Source organism: Sinohyriopsis cumingii, chromosome 5 (genome assembly GCF_028554795.1).
Source record: "Sinohyriopsis cumingii isolate HCF-2022 chromosome 5, ASM2855479v2, whole genome shotgun sequence".
In the NCBI taxonomy this organism is placed as follows: Eukaryota; Metazoa; Mollusca; class Bivalvia; order Unionida; family Unionidae; genus Sinohyriopsis; species Sinohyriopsis cumingii.
In genome coordinates this window covers 60957174-60975029 of record NC_142965.1, presented here as the reverse complement: position 1 = coordinate 60975029, position 17856 = coordinate 60957174, and the positions used below count along the sequence as shown (strand labels likewise).

At 30.3% G+C, this 17856-nt stretch overlaps 2 long non-coding RNA genes across 2 annotated transcripts in view; one reads left to right on the top strand and one right to left on the bottom strand.

The window, feature by feature from the left end:
* Positions 1-17856, bottom strand: part of LOC149799271 (uncharacterized) — a 277158-nt gene that overhangs the window by 185133 nt on the left and 74169 nt on the right. The gene's annotated exons all lie outside the window — the stretch shown is intronic.
* LOC149799273 (uncharacterized) lies at positions 10633-15824 on the top strand. Its single transcript, XR_016420886.1, has 3 exons — positions 10633-10988; positions 11318-11338; positions 13952-15824. It is a non-coding gene; the product is annotated as an uncharacterized LOC149799273 (long non-coding RNA).

Genomic DNA, 17856 nt, shown 5'->3' with positions numbered 1-17856 from the left:
TATGATAATTATGGTTCTGCAGAAAAATCTGGCTTGCTGAGAAAATAAGATGAATATAAGAATGGAAGATGACGAAATAATTGCTCACTGGGACCGGAATGCATATAAGAGATATCAACTAGGAAACGTTTGGGTTTGGATACGAAAATACTTTTGTGACAGATATGAATGGGGAACGGAGCTTAATTCTCTATACCTCGATAAATTTGGATGATCCTATGTTTCTTCATCGTAGTGACTATTGTTTGAAATTGTCGAACAACCATGGAATCAAAAGTCAATATGATTTGAGTATTTTGTCAGTGAGATTCAAGACTTGCTTGGTAATAGTCGGGCTGAAATTTAAAATTCATAACTGATTAGAAAGAAAATGAAGTCTTACTTGCAATGTCTACACCTATATATGCATTAATCTAATAATCGAAATTCGTTGTCATGGGACGAAATATTGGCAAATGAAAATGAAAATATCAAACAATGTAATTATGATATGTTTCTACTCTGCAAATCTTCGTTGCAGAAGGAATGCTATTATATGTCCAGAATTTGTATTCGCATGCACGGTCATTTACAAAGAAAGCTTGTTCCATTTAGTTAAATGAAGATGGGGTTTTATTTTGCACTATCCCTGTTCGGCTATTATACAATTCTTATACGTCATATTTAATGCATGTCTTTTTGAAATTAAGTTGTGACTCTGACCTTTAAAAACAACTTTCGCATGCATAATGTGGCCACCCGTGCAGTTACTGATAATGAACTGTTAAAAAGGGTAATCAAACGTAATGAACGAACAGGTCAATAATAAAGACGCACAATGATCAGTTTAATTTTCAAGTATGCAATTGTTGGGTCAATTAAAGAGAAGACGTATCCCGGTAGATGTTGAACAGGATGGCATTCCACTGCAGATTTCTTAGCGATTTTGTCTTCAATAAATACAGATATAAATAGTACACTCAAATCTATCGATTTTTATGAATTGTATTTCTTATAAACTCATGAAGATTTATCATCGAGCTAGAAAATGAACAAGCGATTTAAGAAAAAGAAAGCTTTTCTTTCACTCCATTTAAATTGAAGAAAGTATATAGAACAATGTCCCCCAGTTCGTAATTTCCAATCAAATCGTCCTTATCTTAATGTATCTACATATAAAACTAATGGGTTATTTTCATCTCTCTTTGTGCTTCCAATCATTATTTCTCTTCTGATGCCTATCTACTTAAAAATATGAACTACGTTTAGTGTCTGACCAATAAAGTCCTTAAATTATTTGAAATTATTTGCTTATATTTGAAATAACCTTGAACCTGTGCGTACAGTGTATTTATTAGCCGCATTATTCTGACGTATATTCCACCAGTTCTGAATGTATTTAGTGATGCAGTCAACATTAAATGCGTAGAAATGAAATGAAATAAAATCATTTCCGAGGAACGTTTTTAAACTGTAGACATTATACAAACTGAAACAAAAATCACTTTAATACATTAATTAAGTTATGATAATGTCACTACCTTCTATACCATTCTAAACCTGTGTCACTTCTTAATAGCATTGCTACATAATAATTATAAGCACTAAATATCATGCATCCACTAGCGATTTGAACCGGGTATTCCCAATTAAATGAGAAACTGTCTGAAATATCACACGGTACAACTTGTGTTCAGTTTTATGTAAAACTTCGAACATAACAATATAGCAGTTCAGTTAAAGAAATACTTTCTATCTATTTGAAAAAATTGGAAATTTTCAAGATCAAGCAGTCTAGATTAGAAGATATGAATTAAGTTAACTGCCATATATTTGATAAAGTGAAAATAAACGATGTGTACGACAGCAGGGTATCTTACATCCTTTTCCCCGTGTTAATTAATTGAAACAACAGGGTTTTGATAAAACATAAAAGATAATTTGAAATAATGTGTACGTTGGAAGGGAATTATGTGGCTATAAGTCTGCAGAATGCTGTGTTTGTAAATGTTGTATTATTATGCCTTCCTGATACAACTCAAGAGACATTTAACTCAAATACAAATTAAAAATATAGGAATAAGTACACAAATGATAATAAAGTGTAATACACATTAAGACTACAAATTAGTGACAATTCTGAACGACAATATTGCGAAAACTGTGTTTCAAGACAACAAGAGGTATGAATCTCCTTCCGTCGTTTGTCCAAGCGATAGCAGTCATATTATACAAACGTTTCCACAGTAATATTATATTAGTAAGTTACCATAACGTCCTTAATGTGACTAAACGGTTTTGACTGTTGCTTGGCATTTTTAAATTCATTTACTTAGCTGTCATATTGCCTTAAATATCAAATGGTTTGTTGAATGTAAATTTAAATGATATTCTGATTGTGGGTTATTTTCCAACATAAACATGTCTTCTTTCAACTGTGAGCACACGAATATATCGAACAGTCGATATCGGCAATACTTTCGCATATAAATTATTCCAATTAGAAATACATCCGTGAGATAGCAGAGTTTTAAGCCCAGAGGAATAGTCTAGAAAACCACACAGTTATGAAAAATATTATATTAAAGAAACTAATTTGACTAAGGAACGATATAATACAGAGTCGCGTGTGTTATTATTCACGTTGTTGTGGCATTTAATGGCTTTAATTGTAATTCACTGCGCAGAAATGTCGTTCCTTATACTGAAATAACATCGAAACGTTTGTATATTTATGGTTCGCAAATTACGGGTGTAATTGTTTCCCATTTGTTCATTTTAAAAGATGAATGCAAACTATTTGGTGTTTCACCCTACATCATTCATTGAATCTTGTATACTCTATTATTAATGTGCAGCCTTACATTCTGATTAGATACCAGGACTATGTATAACTGACGCTATTACATTTTGTAGGGTTATGCCATTCAGTGAATTAGCATATGTTTCCGTTACTGCCACAAGAAACTGATAATTAAAATCACATCTTCAAGAGTATTTATGAAATTTTTAATTATCCTTTTCATCCAGGATAAGAAATCAGTCAGAGTTTCAGTAGCATAATGTCACATGTCTTCATATGAACAATTTACGAGAAGAAGTAAAAATGAAGTGTATGACGCATTCAGCACGCACAAATATTGCCATTTTATCCATCCTTCTCACAGAGATACCCTGACATGCAGCGATACATGAAGCATTTCGTTCCTGGCAACACAAAGACGATATATTTACAAGGATAAAATAACACATACATACCTAATGAAATATTATCTATGAATATAGAATATTGTATGTGTTCTGTATATTTGATTTAATTTATATTTGATTTGATTCAATTTAATTCTTTGTTTGTTTGTTAGGTTTTTTAAATTATTCTATTACATTTTATTGTAATGTAATTTTATTTGATGGATTTGACATTGTCCTGAAATTTAATTCAGTTATAAACAACTAATAATATAAACTTTGTATCTAATGTTGACATAGTTCCTGACCTTGATTCAGAACCAGTGACGGATTCTAGTAAACAACTTTTTTTATTCTTTCTCAGATTAAGATTCATAAAGTGGAATCAAGGCCATTTCTAGCCTATGTATCAATTAAGCAGAATCAATTAGGGTTTTACAGAAGATTGACCAACATACGGGCATCAGTCTTACAATTTATGTTATGATAAGGATTATCCAGTCCAGGAAACCATTGACACTTAAAGATGTGTTGTTGTCACCAGTTTCAGTTAAATTGTTAATTTTTCTTCCAATTATTTGAATTCAAGATTATTTTCCCTGGAATAACAAGTGCTCCTACAAAATTCGTGGACAATGATATTTATCAAAACGTATTCGGAATTCAAAACTGAAATAATATATTCTGTGATTCAACATATCCTAGTTTAATTGTTAGCGTCGGAATAACTTGTCTTTAAGCATGGTAGAAAGTACCTATTTTATTGATAATATTGTTTCGAACAATTTTAGTGGCAGAAGCATATTCATCTCTTCATATTCTCAAAGCAACCAAAGAATAAAGTGTTCTTTAAAACCATTTACAATGAATCACGTTTTTTTAATTTAAATAACGTTTCAAAATTTTGCTAAACATCTGCTTGTTACTTTTTCTTCATGGTTTTCGTAGGTTTATATTAAATCTTAAATTTGTTTAATATCTTGTTTATGTTGTTTTTCAGTTGATTGGGCCGGTGCTTTCTTCAACTTTAAGAATGAACATACAAGTTATCAAGCTTAATTTCTTCTGTATCTTCGAATGTTTTCACTCCTTCAGCAATGATATTTCTGTAGGTTTTTAATGTGATTTATGTGGTACGAAATGAATGCAAGTACTAGAGAATTGGATGTGTCTGTGCGATTTCATTACAAGACATCGACACAGCTGCGGATGTGTAATGAAACGATGTACAATAATTATTACACATATAAAACATTAAAAGAAGTGTTATATCTTCTTCAAAATTTTGTTAGATCATGTTCAGAAAGAATAGAATATTTCCACATTTGTTATGAATACTGCTCAAATAAAGCTATATACATACAGAAACAAAGATTCATTTTCATCGGATGTCGTTTGTTTTATATGTTGTACATTTTTACTTAAGTACGTAAACTATCATTGGAAAATTGTGACGATATCAATATCTTAGATTCTTAACTTTAAATTTGTGGGATACAATTTCGTAAATACTTTTAAGTTTGCGTTAATATATCTAAATGACAGCTTTATTTTTTTAATGTCGCATGTGCATTGAAACAAATTAGAACTGTTCAAATAATGTTGTTAAGACTATGGTCACAAAGTAAGTAACAGACAAGATCAAGCCATCACGTTTAATAAAATCAACAAATGAATTTATTTCTCTAAGTTACAAAGTAACATTTAAAACAAACTTAATGAATTGTAAAACAGGTTACAAATAATCCTAAATAGTATGTCCCAAGTTCAAAAGCATAGAGTGTGCCGAATGAATTCCAAAAATGAATTTGCTCATGTACCGATAGTCTTGAATAGGCTGATAATCCAATAGGCTTGATGTATCAAAATGATATAATCCAGACTGTCTATGAACGAATCCCAAAATATTGTTGTATTACGAACGACAATGAGCACTTTGTAATTTCAATGAATAATATCAATACATGACCCCTCTCAAATTGTATATAAACACAACGAAAATTGACCCCACTAGACTGATATTAAAATATAAAATAATGATAATGTTTATCAAAATCTGATATAAACCGTAAGAGATAAGAAAATGACTTTATATGTTTTTTCCCTAACATGAACAAGAAGTTGACAGTAACATTGATTAATATAGTGGACCGAGTCCTTTGCTTCATAGAAATATTAAGAACAGTGCAGTGATCACATTAATAATTGTATATATTTGTGAATGTTTCAAGACAAAAAAGAAAAACGTTTGATGTCTTGATTAAACATATGTATTTGTTATCAATAACGTGACAACAAAACTTGACTTGCAATATAATTTTATGGGGCAACTTTGTAAATATTTGAGGTAAAACAACTTTTCTTTATTACATCGATGGTAATGTCATTCACGGCCAGTTGAAATATTAATATGTCTGCGGAAACTTGAATTTTCACTCAAGCAAACTGTGTTGCGTAGATTTTCGAGAATCCTCATGGGAAACTAATATCATCAGTATTTTTACATCTTACATATCACAATCAGTGGTCTTAAAATGAAAAAATGACAAATATTTCCTGAACAGTATCAAAAAGTATATATAAGTAATTAAGATTCAGGTAAGTTCAATTGTGATATATATTTTGTAAAAAATCAACAACTCATACAAAATCTTGCTCTCTTACAACAAAAAAGAATTTTATTTCCGAAATGCTTTCTTTATTAAAATCTAAAACATTCTATGTGTCAAAAATATTAGACATGTCCAAATTTCAATAATGAAGTATCATTGATTTATAACTTTAAGTAAAAACTAAACATCATTGTTTAAATCAGGTAAGATGAAATAGGTTAATATTTTTTCAATGAGCCAAATAGTTTCTTAATCTCTTTATGCACTATATGCCTATTAAGTGATGTACGTGATTGCGTTTGTACATGCAGTATGCTGCAATAAAGTTCACTAAAAATGCGTATTTTGTCATTTTTGATACTTTATTAATTTTCTTATGTCTTATCAGAAAGCCAGCACGAACAATATTGATTGAAAGGTAGTATAACGCGGTATCACAAATTATCATACTTCACAGTAATCCATAATATGTTAGTCATAGCTGCATGTTAAATTCTCCGAAAAGTGATCTAAGCTCGGTATTTATATCAACGACATCGTGAAATATATTTGTGTCGTTGATTGGTTAGTCAGTAGCTTTTGCATTTATTTGAAACATCGATATACGACATAAATAAAATTCTAAAGAAATTGCAATGATCTTCGTCTATTTAATGCAATCAGATGATTGGTATGAGTTTTCTCATGCTTCTATAACTCTACAGATGATGAAACTTACATACGAAATCCACAATATCTGATACGATTTGGCTTTTCTTCCTATACACTTTCCACGATAATATTTCAAGTATTACTGTGCGCACTGTGTTTCCATTTCCAATTTCATCTCTTTCAATATTCGTCTTAAAACAGGTATTCGGGACAAGGTTTCGAATAAAGAAATAACCAGAATCATTACACTCTCATAGAAAATTTAAACTAAATAAACAATCGTATTTTTGCTTATACCAACGTCTATATAATGTGTTAGTTGGCACATTTATTGATACGGGTTTGTATTATACAAAATCATCGGTGCACATATCATCGTTGCTTGCTAGTAACAATTATCACCAGTTAAGACTACCACAAAGGTAGCATCCTAGTTACTAATTCCATTAAACTGTACGTAACTCCCAATCGAACAAATGTTATCCCAGCAGTCATATATAGATTGATAGAATGATACATTAAAAGGCATGTGGAACAATAGTATTCACCTATTAATCTATATTCCTAAATCTATATATGACTGCTATAAAATAATGAACATCGGAACAATCAACATATAGCGATATGTAACAGTTAAGATAAAGTGTTATTGCCACTCTTAAAATCATAATTGATTCACACAGCCAGGTTTTCAAATCAGCTATGTATTGAAAACAGTGTGTTTTCAGCAACGAGAGGGCATCATTATGTCGTTTATTAATGGCTGATTTACCATACCTCTCGACAATAGTATGCGATTCAATATCTGGAGAATATGTGACCTGCTTATTTGTCAAACCCGTAGCATAGGCGCTTTCTTATAATGTTTCTTGAATACATGGATTGTTTAAGTCGAAATATTTGAGAAAAAAGCTGAACAATGAGCATAATTAATATTTCATGTGGTACAAACACCATGATGTTGTTACAAGAGGCAAAGCCGCGAGTTTAAATGTAATCACATGTTAGCAAAGAAGTAAATGGATACAATTGAAACATTAACGTTTGTCCTGAAATTGTCATATGATTTCAATGATATGCTTAATGATGATGCATCAAAACAAGCTACAAATGATGTTGTTGATAGTATTCATTGGATTCGCATCCATTCCATCACATCACTTGATACTAAATCTTTAGCATTTTACATCAAATATTTTCAAAAGTTTCTACATCTGGTCCTCAAGCATTATGAAATAAACATACATATATTTAACTAAGTTATCCAATACTACGTCGTCGCTGTAGAGCAGATGCTTATAAAGGACATAGGCTGGGTTTAAATAAGCTTTTTTTATTGCCTAATGCCAAACAGGTATTACTTTTCTCAGTTAAAATAGTACTTGCAGAAACTCATAAACCTTTTAAGCAATAACCAGTAAAACAACCAATGTTTAAAAATAGCCGTCATATTGATAAGGCTGAAAACATAGCATTTTAGATCTCTTGGTATCTCAGAAATGTCACTTATTCATAAATGACTCCTTTTCTAAAAATGGTGAACATTTGCTATCTAATTTCATACGTAAATAAAATGAATCAGATTTGATGAAATCAATGATGAAACATTTCACCTTTCTATATCATACAACGCACATACAGTAAAATATGGTTCGAAATGTATGAGAATAAAACTGCCAATAATTCATGATATTGCAGCTCATTCGAAAAGCAGTGACATTTGTTTTCTTTCTTTGTTACTAGATATAAAACCGAATTATTTTATTTATATACAACTTGAAGGTCTTTATGAACCTTTGCTGCACATATTCTCTAGATGTAGAGTTTTTGTCACAATATATTCAATTTATTGGCTATCTATAGCATTGCAATCACTTCACTTTCCAATATAATGCACAATTTAGACTTAACCTATTATGTCCCAATAGTTTCTGGTAACAGCAAACTGAATGTTATTAAATTGCTAATTTAAGCCCACAACTAACCTTTAATAATATTTAAATTATACAAGAGAAATATATTGCAAAGCGAAAGTCATGTTTAAAACAATTCAAACAAATAATTAAATATCAATTAATTATCCTGCGAACAGCTAGGTGGCCGGACAAAATGGTAGCGGACAAAATGGTACGGACAAAATGGTATGGACAAAATGTTAAGTGGACATAATGGTATTGGACAAATTGGTATGGATAAAATGGTGCGGACAAAATGGTACGGACAAAATGGTTTGGGTCAAAATGTTACTAGGATTAAATGGTACAGACAAAATGGTACGGACAAAATGGTTTGGGTCAAAATGTTACTAGGATTAAATGGTACAGACAAAATGGTACGACTACAATTTTATTAATACGAAATGTAATAAAAACAGACAAGGATTTACTAAATAAAAACAATAGGCTGCTATTGTGAACTGACCATGGATGATTTATAATAATTACCTATACAAACAATTTTAAAATAAAATAGCAATTCAAGAAAAATAAAGCGCAAACTATACAGCCACATGACAAAAGACAAGTACAAAACCTATGACTACTATAAAATATTTTAGAAATATAAAAAATAAAATAAAAAATGTCACACATCCAAGGCATACTCAAATCAAATTTATTATATGAGCTCAAATTTTTTAACCTAGTCTCAGTCAGACACGGATGAATGGGTAGTTGCTTTGTGTCTGAGAATATACCATAATGTCTTGTTGATCATTCGGTCCAGCCATTTGACGATGCCTTCTAACATCACGTGATAAGGTTTCTCGTTTTGAAAGTAGATGAGCGGCTGCAACTGCAACACTTAGCAATTCATTGTGAACAATCGATCGTGTTGCTTCTTCTGTTTTTTTCTGCTCTCCTTTTCATGTTGGCACGAATTGTTTCAACCTCAACTTGCCTATACGTTACCGTGTGATTATGAACTCCAACTAAGAACGATTACATTCGCTCGTGTATGAATTTGTGCCTTGTACGTTCTTCTTTCACAACGCCAGAGCTCTTTGCTATCACTGCCACCGGTGTTCTTAGTAAATAAATAACCTTAAAATACAAGCTTGCGAGACCCTTTTTCCAAAGTAGTATATTCTAACATGATTAATATTTTTTGCAAGTTAAAAAATTAAATAATCAAGACAATAAAGTCCTCTTCAAATGATATGCAAACTACAAACTACAGAACTTAATTCACCCCAGACGTTAACGCGCAGTTTACTTTGATACTTTGATCGATAAAGTATGTAAGCCGTACAATACTGTTGTAATTCAGACCACAGTTTAGTTTATTCTACTCTAAAACTGCCAGCTTTGTCTGACGCCAGATTGGCTATATTTTAGATTCAACTCGTGCAGTTCGAAAAGTGTCAATCGTACGACGGGACACCAAAAATTAAGTGTATGTACAAGAAAAACGGTCATTGAAATTACATTGAATTACTATTTGGTATCGTTGCAATTTGTAAATTCAGCATAAGTTATTTGCAGTTTCAGTTTATTTCTAAAAAATAAAATACAATTAATATTTCCGAAGTTACACGAATTTAATAAAAATCATTTATATTATATCTTTTTCAGTTAGTTTACGGATGCGTAAATGTTTTAATATGTGTATAAAAATAAATTTAATTATGATTTTAAGTAATTATTATTTTCATTAGCAATTGAAATTCTAATATATGTACCATTTTATCCCGTTTTGTCCCATACCATTTAGCCTGCAACATTTTAACCATACCATTTTGTCTGTAACAATTAATCCTAGTACCATTTTGTTCCATATCATTTTATCCGTACCATTTTGTCCACACTATTTTATCCATACTAATTTGTCCAATACCATTATGTCCACTTAACATTGTATCCATACCATTTTGTCCGTACCATTTTGACCGCTACAATTTTATCCTAGTACCCGTAGCTAAGGTATATAGTTAGTATGGTGTAAAGCGAATTAAGAATAAAATATTCTTTGAATAATATTGTCATATTTATTGTCATCTTGGAGTTCAAAAGAGTAGAAACAAACACATACCTCTAACGGGTTGGATTTGTTTTCAAAAGTTTATGTAACTGTTTCACACGATTCCAAACTTATAAACTGGATCGAATCCAAATACTTAAGTACCCTCCCATAAGTAATACATTGTGCATGCGTAATGTGTCTCCAGACTAGAATAAATATATTCTTAGGAAATAGTTGAACCTCATTGAGACAATACCTTTACACTGCGCGCCAGGAACTGATCATATAAAATATTTTTATACTGTACAAATCAAGGGGCAAAGGAGAAAACATATCATGGATATTGCTCACAATGATGGAACCAGATTTCGCAGAGTCAAAATGTATCACGGGAGAGATGGATGGGTGAAAACTGGATGGTGGTTGAAAGAAGCTATTTTTAATTGGGCAACACCTGTATACGTCATTGTTCTCTCTCATGCAGAGAAGAACTTCAGAAAAAGAATGAAATATCCCAGTGATTTTTGTAACGGAATTAGTCTGCACTACAATTCTTCGTGTGAGCCAGGGAAATATTGTCCGTGTCCTAAAGAAGGGGTAAATATACGCGAGATAACATATCATCTAGTACAAACAAGCTAGAATACAATACCATAGATCATTTGGTTATCTGGAGCCACTCTCTCAGCCTTTTTAATTTATATTTTTCATGCTTTAAAAGCAAACGTTTATTTAATTCATGACGGATGAAGTGGAGAAAACAAGCAGTTAATAGATAAATTTGTCTGTACAATGTTTGGCTTAAAGAAAAAGAAAAAGAAACAAAGCTATTAAAGATTTGCATTCAAACATATGCAAATGCAGAAAAAGTCACTCCTTAGGCAAAATCTCATAGATTTATATATAAATGTCTTTATCTGTTTCAGAATCGCACAAGCTGAAAAAAGGTACGTACGGGAAAAATAACTATAGCATACAGCGCACGACATGTTGCACAGAAATCGACATGGAACCATCCCTATGTCTCCAAAGGAAATGATTTTGATAATTGCGAAAATTATTACATTCTGTTAGGAACAGAAGCACATTATATATTGAGTGTTTGTTTGAAATGAATATCGTAGTAATGAAAGAGTAAAATGCACACGTAATATATACAGTTTGAGCAAATATAATATGTTTACTATGGAAGAATTTTTATTAATATGCTGAAATTATTTTATTCGCATATTGGAAATAAAAATGGATATTTTGAATAATATTCTATATGTTTGTAGTGTGTATGTTATGTAAATATATTATATTACTAAACATTGTTATGCTATTACAAACAAAATCAAAATGAAACTGTAAATTATAATTTATTACATCGATATGTAATTTTTGGTATCGAATTTTATGTCACAGGGAGATATATATGAAAAAATATGTTACATATTGAAAAAATATAATTGTATTTTTGAATAAGTTTGTTCCGGGAAAAGAGTAAGGTCAGTTTGTGTAAAGACTAGAAAATATGTAATGATCTCGTAACGAGCATCGAACCAGTGTCTACTCTTTGAAGCAGAGAGTGAATGTTAAGTATGGCACTGAACTGTGTCTCCTAAAGCATGCTAAAAAATCATTTTCGTATCGATTTCTTTTATGGTCGAGGGCTTTTGGTGTTATCTTTGCGTGTGATGATAATTATGATTTTAATAATAATAATAATAATAATAATAATATTATTATTATTATTATTATTATTATTATTATTATTATTATTACTTATATTATTATTATTACTATCATTAGTATTACTATTATTATTATTATTATTATTATTATTATTATTATTATAAATTGTAAGTGCACGTGAACACATTTGTGATTTAAAATCTCTGTAAATCTGAACATGTGCCAATATGCACACATTATGGCGTCGTAAAATTTTAAAAGGGTTACGATTATTGAAAAACTAAACCAAAAACTTAAGATACAATTAATTTTCTGTTGGTTTTTTTTACCTTATTATTTAGGTATTCGGTCAATATATAAATGTGTGTTTCTCTGAAAACGACTCTGTGTATATTTATTTATCCACAGTCACATCAATTATCTATCGATGCTACAATAAGAATATTGTTTCAGGAAGGACATTTTATCAATCGAAAATTATGACGACCTCCAACTCCAAGAAATATGAAACGTTTTCTAATGAACTTCGAGACATGAATGCAATGTTCCTAAATTTGCGAGAACAATTTTTTTTCGATATGTCCGAGAAGACTATTAAATCATATTTACATATATATATACCTGTATATATATATCTATGTATATATATGTATAGGCTTATAACTGTTCATCAAATGTGTTGTCATTTCTTAGCACTGACAAAAACATTTATTTTATAACAGAAATCTATATTTAATTCGTGTTTCAGTCATTAAGATTATAATTGGTTCATATCAGGAATTCACGAATTAGCTTGGAATTGGCAGAAGATAAAGTATATCATATGATTGTTAACACAATTTACTTTAACAAATATCAAAAGTAAAGATAAATAGGTCAGCGGGTCGATTCTATTTTCTTCGATTTTAATCTCTTTAACGTTCGTTACAATCTTTTTTTAAAACATCACCTCATCGGCATTGCTATACAAATCCTTTCTTAAGTTTATGTGTTTCAACCTCCTAAAATAATGCGACATATATCAAGTCAAAAATGTATATTGCAGAGAACGATGTCATTGTTAATAACAAGACATAATATAAGCATAACATTAATAGAAACATAACAGCACAAGTCCCTTTGTGCATTTAGCTAGTATGTTTGGTAAACTATGCTAAGAGTTAAATTTGAATATTAGATAACAAATCTAGTTGGTACAAAGGGGGAGGAGATCTGATAAGGAACCATGATGGACCAGAATATGAAACGGAAAATGATTTTCATTCTTTATATATATTAATTCTTAAGTAATTCATTATATTTGTGCATTTATCTGATATAATATCACGAAGCATGTCCAATACATGTCAAAACAAATTAATATCATTAAGCTGTGATTCAGCGATGCTCTTTTGAAGATAAACTTCCTGTTAATTTTGTGTTTTAGCATTTACTAAAAAATGCACATTTCAGTTGTGCACATTCACATTCTCGCATGCAACAACAATGGCCAAGGGTATAATATTTCTCTGTATGGTATTAATATCCTTTGCATCCAGATAATTTATCGGAAATGAAAAATTCATCCAAGTTGATCCTATTGTTTGCTTGTTTGAAATTATCCGAATAAGGAAATTTTAAGAATGGTAGAAAGTACTTATTTTATTAATAATATTGTTTTGAACAATTTTAGTGGCAAAAGCAATTTGCAGTTTCATGTTCTCAAGCAACTGGTGAACCAAAGTTTCTTTTAAAACATCTACAATGAATGAATTTCTTAATTTAAGTAATGTTTCCTGATACAGATTGTTTATGTTCCTGTATGTTTAGGTGCCATGTCGATGTTTGTATGTTTTTTGTACTATTCTCAGATTGCTTAAAAGCATGTTTATATTGTCTTTCAGTGGATCGTACCAGTGCCTTATTCAAGTTTAAGAATGCACATACAAGTTCTCTGGCTTAATTTTTTCAGTATCTTTGAAGTTTTCGTTCCTTCAGCAATGGTAATTATACTGGTTTATACTCGGCTTTCTTGACATGAAAAGAAAGCAAGATTTAAAAGATTTGACGTCTCTGTGTTCTTTCATCACAAGGCAACTATAAGGCAATAGATGTGTAATGAAACGAAATGAAGTAATTATTGCACATCGATACAAAATTAAAGACAAACAAAAAGACATGTAATATCATGTTCAAAACTTAGTTTGGTCATCTAAGAAAATTTTTAATTTTTCCACATTTCTTATAAATATCTGATCAATTAAAGTTAGATTCATTACATAAACAAAGATTTTACTCCTCATATGATGTTTGGTTTATATGTTGTACATTTCCATTTGAGTAGGTAAACTACCATTGAAAAATTGTGAAGATATCAGTATCATGGATAATTAACATTTCGTGGGAAACAATTTCAGAGATAATTTAATATTTACAATAACGTGGCTAAATGAATGCTTTGAATTTTTTTAAATGTCGAATGAACATTTAAACAATTCAGAAAGGGTTGAGTAATGTTGTTACGACGCTATGGTCTTAAGTAAGTAACAGAAGGAAACAAAACCAGTTTAATACAATCAACAAATCAATTTATTTCTAGAAATTACAAGTGAACATTTAAAAGAAACTGATAATATTGTCAATTACATCAGAAATAATCCAAAATGTTCAGTTCCAAAACTAAAATAATAGAATGTTATGAATGAAATATAAAATTTTATGTGGTGATGTACCGATAGCTTTGATTAGGCTGATATTCCAACAGTCCTGATGTGTCACAAATGATAAAATCCAGAATATCTTGGAATGAATTGGGAAGAATCCCCAAAATGTTTTACTCAAAATGTCAATGAGCACATTTAATTCCAATCAATAACATAAATGTCAAATTTTATATGAACACAACTAAAACGTATTCCACAAGACTGTTAATAGATAGATATGAATGATATTGTTTATCACAACATGATATAAAACTAAGGACATTCTCTGTAAATAAGGCTAGACCTTGAAATTAAATGATAGTAAACATCTTATTTAAAAACATTGTGTTACCCTAATTACATCCATATGTTTTCCGGTTTATCACTTTTTAACCAGTGACTAAAAGATATATGTATTCCTATTGCAATTCTTCAAATGCGTCAAAACATGTATATGGTTTAAAAAGATATATAACGTATCTTCCAAACTGCCGTATCTTAGTGTAATTGCTAATGCCAGCAACTGAATATCTTTAAGTATATTAACGGTGGCAGCATACCATTTCGTATTCATCTGCCCTTTATACCTCTCATTTAGAAAATAGAATAGTGCTACTTTATATTGGCAGAAACCAGGAATATATACACTATTACATTTGTTTTCAAAACGAAGATGAAACAACTGCAAACACCTAGGTAAATATGAGCATAAAGAATCTCAAAAAGATTATATTTCCTCTCTGTCTCGTTCTTTCTCTCTCTCTCTCTCTCTCTCTCTCTCTCTCTGCCTCTCTCTCACTCTCTCTCTCTCTCTCTCTCTCTCTCTCTCTCTCTCTGCCTCCCTCTCTCTCTATATGTATATGTGTACACAGATGTTAGATCAAAATGATTCATTTATTTCCTTATTCATTCATTCCTGTATTGATATGTTAAATGTGCATTATGTATTCCATCTAATACGTACATTTCGCATAGGTGTTATCAATGAAGTTCTGTTGATATTAAGGTTATTCCCTAATAATGTAAAGAACATTTCGTATTGTAACTAAATATACGTAATAAATTTAAAAACATATATACTAGTTTATTCAGTTTATTACATATATTCTACTCATGATGTAATCAGAATATGTTTGAGATTTGTCAACTCCAACGATTCTTAGTGTAATCCAAGTTTTTCAACAGTACACAGAATGTTTATATAAGCAATTAAGACTCACATAAATTCAATTATGATATTTATTTTGTTATCTGAATAAATCAACGATCAATTCAAACTCTAGCTCTCTTATAACAAAAAAAGAATAAACATGTTTACCAAAGTACATTTGTCATTAAACTCAAATCACTTCTATGATTCGAAAATGTTGGACACGTTCTAATTTCAGTAATGTTAACTTTTTCATTTAGTTACTCAGAGGTTTGTTTTTCATATGAATATCCCCAGATAAAAAGTGTTTCCTATTTCATTTCGTAATAATACACAAAGTTGCAAATTTCCAATATATTGTAGTAATTCATAATTTTTCTTTGGAAACTTTTGATCCAGTGCGTTGGTCACTGTAGATTAGTAAAAAAATAATCACTCTCTCTATGCACAAATTGTTCGTTAGATCAAAAATATTTACGTGACTTATTCAAGATTGATTTTACATTTTTACAGAATTATCTTAACGACCTAGTGAATATGACAAGTTGTCCTTTTATAAATTTTAAAAATAATCACGTAATTGCTACGTTTTAATCAGGATTCATAATATTATTTCTTTTTGCTTAACCTTTAATCTAAGGTATACACATACCAGTTTATGAATCATCGCATCTTTTTCTCTAAATGATGTGTTAACTAATGCACGATGAAATATATTTTAGATAAGTAATATGTACATGGAATTCCAGTCAAGTCCAATTTTTACAAACAGACGCGAATGCTTGCCTCATGCAAAATTACTTATGCAATATACGCAATCACAAATTAGGATGTTCTTTGCATAACGCTTTACCATAGAATTTAAAGTCACATCCAAACTTGAAATTTTATTTGACTCAGATTTCGTTATTGGTTCTACATGTATGATTTACTCGATGCGAAAATCAATTTTATGTCAATAGTTATCTTTTACGTGATTTTCTGTGTTGTTAGTAGTAGTGGTAGAAGTACTAGTAGTAGTATGTACATACATACATTAATAAATCCATGCATGCATGCATCCATCCATATATACATACATACAATCATACATACATACATACAAACATTCATAAATCCATGCATGCATACATACATACATACATATATACATACATACATACATACAACCAGACATGCATCCATGCATACATACATACATACATACATACAAACATTCATACATACATACATACATACATACATACATACATACATACATACATACATACATACATGCATGCATGCATACATACATACATACATACATACATACATACATACATACATACATACATACATACATACATACATACATGCATACATGCAGGCATACATACATACATCCATGCATGCATACATGCAGGCATACCTACATACATACATACATACATACATACATACATGCATCCATGCATACATACATATATACATACATACATACATACATACATGCATCCATGCATACATACATACATACATACATACAAACATTCATACATACATACATACATACATACATACATACATACATACATACATACATACATGCATACATACATACATACATACATACATACATGCATACATGCAGGCATACATACATACATACATACATACATACATGCATGCATACATGCAGGCATACATACATACATACATACATACATACATACATACATACATCCATGCATCTATGCATACATACATACATACATACATACATACATGCATTCATACATACATACATACATACATACATGCATACATGCAGGCATACATACATACATACATACATGCATGCATACATGCAGGCATACATACATACATACATACATACATACATACATACATACATACATACATACATGCATCCATGCATACATACATACATACATACATACATACATACATACAT